Below are 11,576 nucleotides of genomic sequence, written 5' to 3'. Positions count from 1 at the left end.
TCGAAGCACAATATTGCCCTTAAGGCAAAGATGGACGAACAAACTCCAGAATCCTCTCTCGACGACAACGAAACGGTAATGATGGTAAGATAGTTTAAGAAATTATTTAAAACTAAAAAATCTAGCCATCTGCAGGGTAGAAAGAAAAGGACAATCAGATGCTACCACTACAATGAATAAGGACATGTTAAAGACAACTGCCCAAAGTTAAACATCAATGAGAAGGACAAAGGCAAGAACAAGAAGCCTGTTCAAAAGAACAAATACAAGACCCTAAAGACAACGTGGGATGAAACATCATCTGAATCGGAGGTCGAAGCCTTTTCCGGACTTGCATTGATAGCAAGTCATCAAGAAGACAAACACGAAGAAAGCTCTTCCGAGCATTGAGAGCATCGATAAAGGGGGAGCTACATCAGAAGAAAGCAACAGTTCAGGGGGAGCTACGGATGATGAGATCGACAAGGTAAGTCAGTTACGATCTCTTCTACCTGATAAGCTATTCAAATTTATTAAGTTCTTATCAAAAAATTGTTGCAAGTTAGAAAAAGAAAAAAAAAGATTTGAAAATACAATTGTCCAAAGCATGCCCACTAGTTTTATATGATAATTTGAAAATAGAAAATGACAAATTGAAAACAGAGATAGAATATCTGAAAAATAGTGCATGCTCATATAATAAAAATATTAGGAAATATAAAAATCTGAACTGGTATCTTATATTTCACAGGGGTCAAATCAGAAAAATACCCAAAAGTTACGTACCCCCGGAATTTTTAATTAACCCAATTGAAAGGAATCTATATTGGGTTCCAAAGACTTGTCTAAATTAAAGTATAATTAGACTTAGGGCTTTCAGAGAGTATATTAAATATTTGAATTCTTTAAAAGGCTTTGTCTAGAAGTGGTTGATGATCCAATAACCAAGAAGGTCCAATGCCTCGCCATAGCCTAGAAGTCAATTACTGAATTGAATATTTAATTGATAAACCGATAAGCATAAAATAATAAGTTAAAATAATTCTTTCAATTTATTGTCAATTTCATAACTTAGAAAAAATTTTCAAAATACTTAAAGTTACCCTTAGCTTTTTTGTATTACCCTAATATTTTATGTGATCAAAGGGAGAGACTGAAAGATTAAGTCTAGGAGGAGGTAGTAATTAAAACTTTTAAAAAATATATATATTTTTTTCACTTTATTTTATACTTGTAATTTTATTACTTTAACTTTATATTTGTCCACTCTAACTTAACTTGGGTTACTCACATCAAAAAAGGGGGAGATTGTAGGAACTCCAATGTTGTTTTTGGTGTGATCAACCAAGTTAGGTTAGGTCCTGTTGTATTTTGATCCCTATGTCTAAGTGTGTAGGAGCTTAGGAGCACAGGAAGTCGAGCGGAAGATGCGGCTAGCAAGAAGGACGACACGGGAGAGAGCCAACGGGCTCAGTGCATCCGAGGGGCGAGACACTACGGAAGAGTATGACGGTGGACGAGAAGGACGTGCATGACATTCGAGGGATGAGAAGTCAGAGCGAAAGACTGCTTGAGGAGAAGGCCGAAATTAGGTTCGGGTGAGCTTTATTTCGATTGGCCGAAATCAGCCAAGCGATCGGAGCAGTGAAAGAACTAGAGTGGAGCTATGGAGCTGCTAGAGGTGCCTTCAACAGGAGTTGAAGATGCCTCCGCAACCTTCAGGCAGAAGGTGTCTTCAATGGCTGAAGGCACCTTCAACCAGCGATGGAAAGCACTTTCCATGGCTATGGAAGGCACATTCGACCAGGCAATCTGGTCGTTGGCGAAAAGGATAAAGTTTTATCCTTTGCCTCACTGGAGGCACCTTCCAACCCTATGGAAGGCGCCTTCAGCCTGAGGATAAGTTTTTCCATGGGATATAAAAAGACCCCTGGACTTAGAAAATATGTAACAACTTTTGAATTAATTTCCTAGCAATAGTCTGAGCTGTTAACGAGTGTAAAAGGCTTCTCCACCTTCACCGAAGGAGATTCTTAAGAGCTTTTATTTGGCTTGGATTAACAACCACTCAGGTTGTAACCAAGTAAATTCTGGTGCCTCTTTTCCTTAGTTTCTTATTGGTTCTATTTTATTTGTTATTGCTGCTAACCTAAGTGAAAGATCGAGAAGGTGTTTAGCTTTTGTGTTTCAGGCAACTCAACCCTCTCCAGTCAGCCGACTCAGACCAACACCAACAACCTCGACTAGTTTCAATGAGCTCGGCAATGACACAAATAGAATAAGGCTAAGCAAAATAGGCTTATTCTTGTAGTGCCAATAAAACCATAAAAACATGAGAAGAAGAAGAAGTGAGAGCTAAGTGTTGCTCTTGTTACTAGAAGAGTGATGCATCTGATGTTGTATTTCTTACTTGCTGGAGAAGAGAAGGGAGAAGAAAAGAGAGCTTTTGTGATGGAGAAGAGAAGAAGAAAAAACTACAAGTTTATTGTCGTTTGAGAAGATAATGAGAAATTAAAACAAAATTGGGAAGAAGAGGAAGAGAAAAAAAGGATGGGAGAAGGGGTGACATATGACATGGTGAAGGTGTAGCATGCTTAGGGAGAAAAGGGGGGAAATGAAATAGAAGTTTTCCTCAAAAATATCCTAATTCATTTTAAATCGATCGAGCCATTTAAACTTTGAACTTGGCTCGGTCATAACTGTTGGGACCTTTGTACCCACTAGAGGGGAGGTGAATAGCGTTTCGTCGCGCTTGCGTCGGTTTGCTTCGTCTTGTTGTTGTGCAGCGGAAAACTCGAAGACAAACACTCACAATGCTAACACCTAGGGTTTACTTGGTGTCCAACTCAAGAAGAGGTGACTAATCCAAGGATTCACACACCGACTCACTCCTCCACTATGAAATACTCCTTCTCGGTCACAGCCGGAGGCGGAGAAGCCTTATACAAACACACACAACACTACAACACTCACACAAGAAGAAAATACAAGAATACAACTGAAATACACCATTCTTCTTGCTTACTTGTTGCTTGTTGTTGTTGCCTCTTGAATCTTGGAGATGCACTCCAAGAACCATCAAGAACTGGCAAGAATCTCGGAGGAGATCGCTGGTGAAAATCGCAGAAAATCGCAGGAGAAGAACACAAAGTTCTGCGGAGAAAACATTCCGCCAAGGCTTTAAACAGTGCTCCCAATCGATCCAATCCATTCCCAATCGATTGCCACGTCAGCACCGCTCCATCGCAGCCATCCATCACCTGCATCCTGCCGAACGATCGAATCCCAATCGATCGACCGATCGATTGGAAACATCTAAATCGATCGGTGGATCGATTCAGAAGCTTTTTGTGTTCTCGCGATCGTGCGAGAACTCCCCTACCCAATCGATCGGTTGATCGATCGGCAGCTCCCAATCGATCGCCCGATCAATTGGGAAGGCCTCTGTGCTCACGAATTATGGTCCCAATCGATCGACCAATCGATTGGGTAATTCCTTCATTCACAGCACACTCCAATCGATCCACTGATCGATTGGACCCTGGTTCAATCGATCGCCCGATTGATTGACCAGCCTGAACTTGACTCAAACTCAAGTCCAAAATTTCCAACCCAACTCTATTGGGACCGAAAAGTAGCTAGAGGGGGGGTGAATAGTTCATCGCGTGCTAGGTGCTCGTTATAGCGTGTTTCTTCAGAAATACGCAGCGGAAAATACAGAGACAAACTACACAATGCTAACAAGGAGGGTTTACTTGGTATTCACCTCACAAGAGGTGACTAGTCCAAGGATCCACACCTACTCACGCACCCTCCACTAAGAAATTAAATCACTCCTTTTCGGTAACTACCGAAGGCGGAGAAGCCCTACAAGCTCACAGGACAAGAAGAAAGAAAGGAAAACAAATACAAGCAATAGCTTACAGGTTTTTACAACTGAAAACCCTAACCCTAACTTTCTTCTTCAGCTATAGATCCACCTCTTGACTTGGAAGACCTCCAAGAACCTTCAAAAACTGGCGGTGAGAACCCGGTGGAGAAGCTCTGTGATCGCTGGTGAAGATCGGAAGAAATGGCCAAGAGTTCTATTGAAGGAATCGCACGCCTGCAGCCTTTATCTGCGCCAACGGTCGGATCTCAATCGATTAAATTGCTCCCAATCGATCGGGGAGGCTTTGGATCGATCGACTGATCGATCCAAAGCACCTCTGTGCTCTCAGGAAGTGCCTGGATCAATCAACGGATCAATCTAAGGCTTATCGCGACAAATCGCAGCTTCCCAATCGATCCACTGATCAATTGGGGCGTCTAGATCGATCCACTGATCGATCCAGCAGGCTTTTGTGCGCTCGCGACTGCCTCCCAATCAATCCGCTGATCGATTGGGACGAAGGCTTCTCGTAGGGACTCCCCAATCGATCGGCCGATCGATTGGGCTCCAGCCAATCGATCGGTTGATCGATCCAGCTGTTGGTTTTTGCCCAAAATCAAGTCCCAAGCCCCCAAACCAACATCCGGTCAATCCATGACCTGTTGGTTTATCATGCCTAGCATCCGGTCACCCTTGACCTGCTAGGACTCCTTCACTAAGTGTCCGGTCAACCTTGACCCATCTAGATTTCTCTGTGCCTGGCTTCACTCACCAGGACTTCCCTTCTGCCTAGCTTCACTCACTAGGACTTCCATCTGCCTAGCTTCACTCACTAAGACTTTCCTTCTGCCTGGCTTCACTCACCAGGTCTTTCACCTAGTTTCACTCACTAGGATTTTCCTTCTGTCTAGCTTCACTCACTAGGTCTTTCCTTCTGCCTGGCTTCACTCACCAAGACTTCCATCTGCCTAGCTTCACTCACTAGGACTTTCCTTCTGCCTAACATCCCAGTTAGGACTTCCCAGTCAAGTATCTAGTCAACCTTGACCTACTTGACTCTTCTTCAACCAACATGATCAGAGGAGAATTGCACCAACAATCTCCCTACATGAACAACTGCACCTGCATTGTTCATGTGTCGTCTGCATGTATTGGCAAACATCGAAACCATGACCAAGACTCAAGCTTGGTTAACCAGGTCAACCTTGACCTAAGAGATATTGCTCCAACAATCTCCCCCTTTTTGATATTTGACAATACCTTTAAGTTAGGCTAGTCCCATAGTCTCAAACTTCTTTCTCATGCCACTAGGTAATGAGAGCGTAAGTTACAACCTACATTCTCCCTCTAAGAAGGCAGACTCCCTCTTAGCCCTATAGCCTCAAACTTCTTTCTCATGCCACTAGGTAAAGAGAGCGTAAGTTACAACCTACATTCTCCCTTTAAGAAGGCAGACTCCCTCTTAGATAATGAAGGTCTAACTTAAACCCTACATTCTCCCCCTATTGGCACACATCAAGAAATTCACTTGTTGACAACTCTCCCCTTTGAGACTCTCCCCCTGAAGAGTTGCTCATCGTTGTTTACAACTTCACTCGTTGTGATCAACACGATAATGAAGGTCCCATACCCTTCATTCTCAACCCTGCATTCTCCCCCAATGTAGACAAATGCCCAACCTTGAGCATTTACAACTTAAACAATGAAGATATCCACTCTCCATTGTAATTCAATGCTCAACCTTGAGCATTAACAAGGTCCAATAACCCAAATGAAGGTCTCATACTCCTCATTTGTATCGAATGCTCATTCATGAGCATATACCAACTTGAACCACTTGAACAATGAGGATATCCACTCCCCATTAAAGTTCAAACGCTCAATCCTTGAGTATGTTCTTAAAAGAAGGTTAACCACCTTCCAAGGTTCATGAAAAATAGTTTTCATGTCTTTAAAGAATACCTCCCCCTAAAGACATGGTCGTACCTTCTGTCATTGCACCAACAATGACTTGGAATCCCTAAACCTTTAGGAAACCCAAATTTAGAAGTTTAAAGGTTCAAATGTTTAAAATTTGAAGCAAACCTCAACCTAAACTTCAACTTAGTCTCCCTTAACCAATCCATCCTTGTTTTCAACATGAAAACACCCTTTTTATGTATACAAATGTATTTTGAGGGGTTAGGAATGGTTACCTAGAATAAAATAGATTCAAAATGCTGAAAATAAGCTTTCCCAGCCAAAATCAGCATCTTCAATCGATTGGAGTTGGGTTCTAATCGATTGAACCCTGCTGAATCGATCCACTGATCGATTCAGTCTTCTTGGATCAATCGGCTGATCGATCCAGCGAGCTTCTTCTTGTGAGAAATGTCTTCTCAATCGATTGGCTGATCGATTGAGGTACTCCAATCGATCCACTGATCGATTGAAGACCTGAAATTACTGAAATTCAATTTCAGCCAATTCAGAAACCCCTAGAAAATTCTACAAAATTCCAAAAATCGTGAAAATTTGTGTATACATTATTTAGGGCATACTTTATCATGGAAAAATAGTTTTCTATGAAAATACATCATATTTTCAAAGATTGACACAAACTTGAAAACTTGCATAAACTTTAGTGTTTTCTTCAAGTTTGTGTCTAAGTATTCAATGGTGATTACTATCAAAAGATAGCCTTCACCAAGGTTTTCCAAAAGCATTTTAAAAACATTTTCAAAACCAATATCCCACCATGTTCCTTGGGCTTAATGCACATGACTTGTACATTAGCTTTCCCAATGATGGGAAAACACATAACTATGTGTTTTGATGAACTTAAAACTCAAGGAAATGCACTAAATCAGCATGTTGAGTTTTGTTCATCATCCTAACATCTCATTTGTATCTAATGTGCACAAACCACATACAAGTCATCTTATAGGTCTTTGTGAGATGTAAAATTTGGTTTTGCCCTAATTTAGGGATCATGCATATCTATCTAGGCATTTTATGGATATTGAACATCCACCTAGGATGTCACTTGTTGATACACTTGTACCACTTGTTAATAAATGTCATTTGTCCTTAATTTTATGGAAATAAACATAATGCATGATAATGTTATGGCATACATTAAAAAGAATTAATTTTCAAAAGAAAATTTTCTATAACTACATGATGTATGTATGTCATGACATGGTATTTTTGTGTTTTCATAATAAGGCATGAGTGCAACAATAAACCATGATGTCATGGCATATAATGGGCAAGCAATCATGGCAAGGTTTAGCATAAATAAAATATACCTAGATTATCTATCTAAGTATCCTTAACCTTAGCTAATCCTAAAACTTAAACCCTAGATTGCCCAAAGTGCTTCAAGAAAGTGCCAAAACCTAAATTGGCAGTTCTAATTCTCTTGATTAATTTATGCCAATTGAAATTAAGCATATTCCTCAAGTGTTGGTATATTTCATTTTTCCACAAGAGTAGCCCTTTAAATAAAGGCTTAGATTTGTCTTTAAATTACTACGAAAATACCAAAGTCCCAACTTGGTATTGTTGGTTGCTACTCGGAAAACCTATAGGTTCCACTGTACAAAAATTTTGTACAAAGGTCTGAACCTTTTCCTAGCTACCATGTGTTCTTTTAAATTAAATTTTGGTTCGCCTGCGGAACTTAACACGTTTGATCCAAAACTTAATCTATTTGTTCTTTTAGGTTTTGACTTGGATCTCCTGCGGAACTTAACACGTTCGACCCAAGTCTCCTTAAGTTATTAATTCCATTAAATATTATTTTTCATAATTGGTTCCCAGTACTGACGTGGCGAGGCACATGGCCTTCTTGGATATGGGAGCAACCACCACCGACTAGACAAAACCTTTTATAGAAAGATAATATTTAATTTCCTAAAATAACTTTAGGTTAACCAAAGAGAATAATCAAATCACAAGGAAAAGAAAAAAACAAAAGAACACAACTTCGAAAAACATATTCGAAATTCTAGAACGTAAGCCTCTTGTATTTGGTATTATTTCCATAAATAACTAGCATGATGCGGAAAGAAAAATTACTAGTTATACCTTGTAGAAAAAAAACCTCTTGATCTTCTACCGTATTCCTCTTCTAACCTCGGACGTTGTGTGGGCAACGATCTTCCGAGATGAGAAACCACCAACCACCTTCTTCTCCTCCAAGCAAGGTTCGGCCACAAAGGAAAACTTCACCAAGGAGAAAAACCAAAATACTAACCAAGTTCCAAGAGATGCTAGCTTTCTCTCCTTCTTCTTCTTCTTCTCCGAGTAGTATCCGGCCACCACAAGAGCTCCAATGGAAGAAGGAGATTCGGCCACCACAAGAGGAAGAGAAAAAGAAGATGGCCGGCCACACCAAGGAACAAAAGAGGGAGAGAAAATAATAGATGTTGTATCTTGTGAAGGCACCCTCACCCCTTCTTTTATATTCCTTGGCCTAGGCAAATTAGGAAATTTAATTACAATAAAATTTCCTTAATTCCCTTGACATGATTTAATTGAGAAAAATAAAATAATATTTCCCCAATTAATCAATGATGGCCGGCCACATCAATGGGAAGCAAATTGGACAAGTTTTAATCAACAATTAAAACTTTCCTTATTTGTTTCCGGAAATTTTAAAAATAAAATTTCTCTTCAAAAAATCTCTTCATGATTAATAAAAAGAAATTTCCATAATTTTAATTTTACAACATGTGAATAATTTTTAAAGAGAAAATAAAATATCTCACCAATCTACAAATAAGGAAAGAGATCTAATCTCTTTCTTTAATCTTTTGTAAATTTTACAAGGGAGATAATTTAATTTAAATCCTCTTTAATAAATTATTTCTTCCACATAATAAAAATTAAAATTGAAATTCTTTTTAATTTATTTTGGCCGGCCCTACTAGCTTGGGTTCAAGCTAGGGCCGGCCACCCAATATTATACCTAGGCTGGCCCTAGCTTGTTCCCAAGCTAGCTTGGCCGGCCCCTATTGGGTGGGTATAGAAGGTGAGTATAGGTGGGTATAGAACTCTATAAATAAGAGGCTACGATAGGGACCGAGAGGAGGAATTGGTTTTGGTCTCCCGATAAAATTAAGCATCCTGTGTTCGCTCCGAACACACAACTTAGTTTTATCAATGATAATTCATTCCACTAGAGAACTATCATTGAACTACCGCACCAATCCCAAATTACATTTTTGGGCTCCTACTTATTATGAGTGTGTTAGTCTCCCTGTGTTTAAGATATCGAATGCCCACTAATTAAGTGAGTTACTGACAACTCATTTAATTAATATCTAAGTCCAAGAGTAGTACCACTCAACCTTATTATCATGTCGGACTAAGTCCACCTGCAGGGTTTAACATGACAATCTTTATGAGCTCCTCTTGAGGACATTATCAACCTAGTATCTCTAGGACACAGTTTCCTTCTATAATCAACAACACACACTATAAGTGATACCATTTCCCAACTTATCGGGTTTATTGATTCATCGAACTAAATCTCACCCATTGATAAATTAAAGAAATAAATATCAAATATATGTGCTTGTTATTATATTAGGATTAAGAGCACACACTTCCATAATAACTAAGGTCTTTGTTCATTTACAAAGTCAGTATAAAAGAAACGACCTCTAATGGTCCTACTCAATACACTCTGAGTGTACTAGTGTAATTATATAGTCAAGATAAACTAATACCTAATTACACTACGACCTTCTAATGGTTTGTTCCTTTCCATTTTAGTCGTGAGCTACTGTTTATAATTTATAAGGTACTGATAACATCATCTTCTGCATGTGACACCACATACTATATTATCTACAATATAAAGTATATGAACAACTACAAACAAATGTAGACAATTTGACCAAATGTGATTCTTTATTCATAATGAATGTTTACAAAGCTTAGGCTTTCAGTATACACTCCAACAATCTCCCACTTATACTAATGACTAAGCTGCCATATCTTCTACCATACATCTGATTCCCATTCCCTCCACATGCCGATCGAAAGCTTTCGCCGGAAGGGCCTTAGTGAAAGGATCTGCCAGGTTATCCGCTGATGCAATCTTGGCGATGACAACTTCTCCGCGCTTCACGATATCTCGTATCAGGTGGTACTTGTGCTCTATATGTTTACTTGCCTTATGAGCTCGTAGTTCCTTCGAGTTTGCAACTGCACCGCTATTATCACAATAAATTGTGATGATTTTGGGCAAACCAGGAATCACATCTAAGTCCATTAGAAAGTTCTGAGCCATACCGCTTCTTTAGCCGCCTCAGAGGCTACATACTCAGCTTCCATGGTTGAGTCCAAACGCATTGCTTAAACACCTCCATGAAATGGCTCCACCTCCTAAAGTAAACACATAGCTGATGTGACGTAGATTATATGGAATTGAAATCTGTGTAACCCACAGGAAGCAGATCGTTCGCTTGGTAAACTAGCATATAATCTCTAGTCCTTCTCGTGTACTTTAATATATGCTTTACCGCATCCAATGTCCTTGTCCAGGTTACTCCGATATCTGCTGACCATGCCCACAACAAAAGATATCGTGTCTCGTACATAGCATTGCATACATTAGGCTTCCTACGACATAGGAACTGCTTTCATGTTATCTATCTCTTTCGATGTCTTTGGAGACATCTCTTTAGATAGAGCTACTCCATGTCTAAAAGGTAAGAAACCTTTCTTGGAATCCTGCATGCTAAAACGAGCAAGGATTGTATCTATATATGAAGCTTGGGACAGACACAACATTCTTTTCTTACGATCCCTTATAACTTTGATCCCAAGAATGTGTGCACAATCTCCTAAGTCCTTCATATCAAATTGTTTGGATAACCATACCCTTACGTCTGATAATACCTTGACATTGTTGCCAATTAGCAAAATATCATCTACGTATAGTACAAGAAATACCACCACGTTTCCGTTACACTTCTTATATACACAAGACTCATCCGGACTTTGAATAAATCCATATGACTGGATTACTTCATTAAACCGGATGTTCCAAGATCTTGAAGCTTGCTTTAGTCCATAAATGGACCGATTGAGCTTGCACACTAGATGCTCTTTGCCTTTTTCAATGAACCCTTCTGGTTGCTTCATATGGATGTTCTCTTCAAGACTTCCATTAAGGAAATCTGTCTTGACATCCATTTGCCAAATCTCATAATCCATATGAGCGAATGGATAAGAGTATCCGGATAGACTTAAGCATGGCTCCGGTGAAAAGGTTTCCTCATAATCGATTCCCTCTTTCGAGTGTACCCTTCGCAACAAGCCTAGCTTTGAAGGTTTCTACCTTCCCGTCTCTCCTTTTCCTTTTGTAGATCCACTTGCATCCAACGGCTTTTATACCATCAGGTGGTTCTACAAGCTCCCAGACCTTATTAGAGTGCATAGACTCTATTTCAGAATTCATTGCCTTTTGCCAAGATGCTGCATCTATATCTTGGAGTGCTTCGTCATATGTTCGTGGATCAGGTTCATGTTTACCCGGGATCAAGTCCGAAGACTCTCCCAAAAACATGAATCTTTCAGGCTGCCTTACAACCCTCCCACTACGACGAGGAACTGTCTGTGGTTGTGTATCATGTGTGACACGTGTCGCAGTCTCTTGTGGTACTTCATCTTGTACTGTTGGTACTGAAGTAGACATGTCCTCTCTAAGTTCTTCCAAAACAACTTTGCT

At 39.7% G+C, this 11,576-nt stretch overlaps 1 pseudogene; it reads left to right on the top strand.

Moving 5' to 3' along the window:
* The first annotated feature begins 1,645 nt into the window (after positions 1–1,645).
* Positions 1,646–11,576, top strand: part of LOC122055189 — a 36,036-nt pseudogene continuing 26,105 nt past the window's right edge.

Source organism: Zingiber officinale, chromosome 3B, assembly GCF_018446385.1.
Source record: "Zingiber officinale cultivar Zhangliang chromosome 3B, Zo_v1.1, whole genome shotgun sequence".
Classification (NCBI taxonomy): Eukaryota; Viridiplantae; Streptophyta; class Magnoliopsida; order Zingiberales; family Zingiberaceae; genus Zingiber; species Zingiber officinale.
The sequence above is the reverse complement of the archived record's forward strand: the minus strand, read 5'-3'. Positions and strand labels throughout refer to the sequence as shown.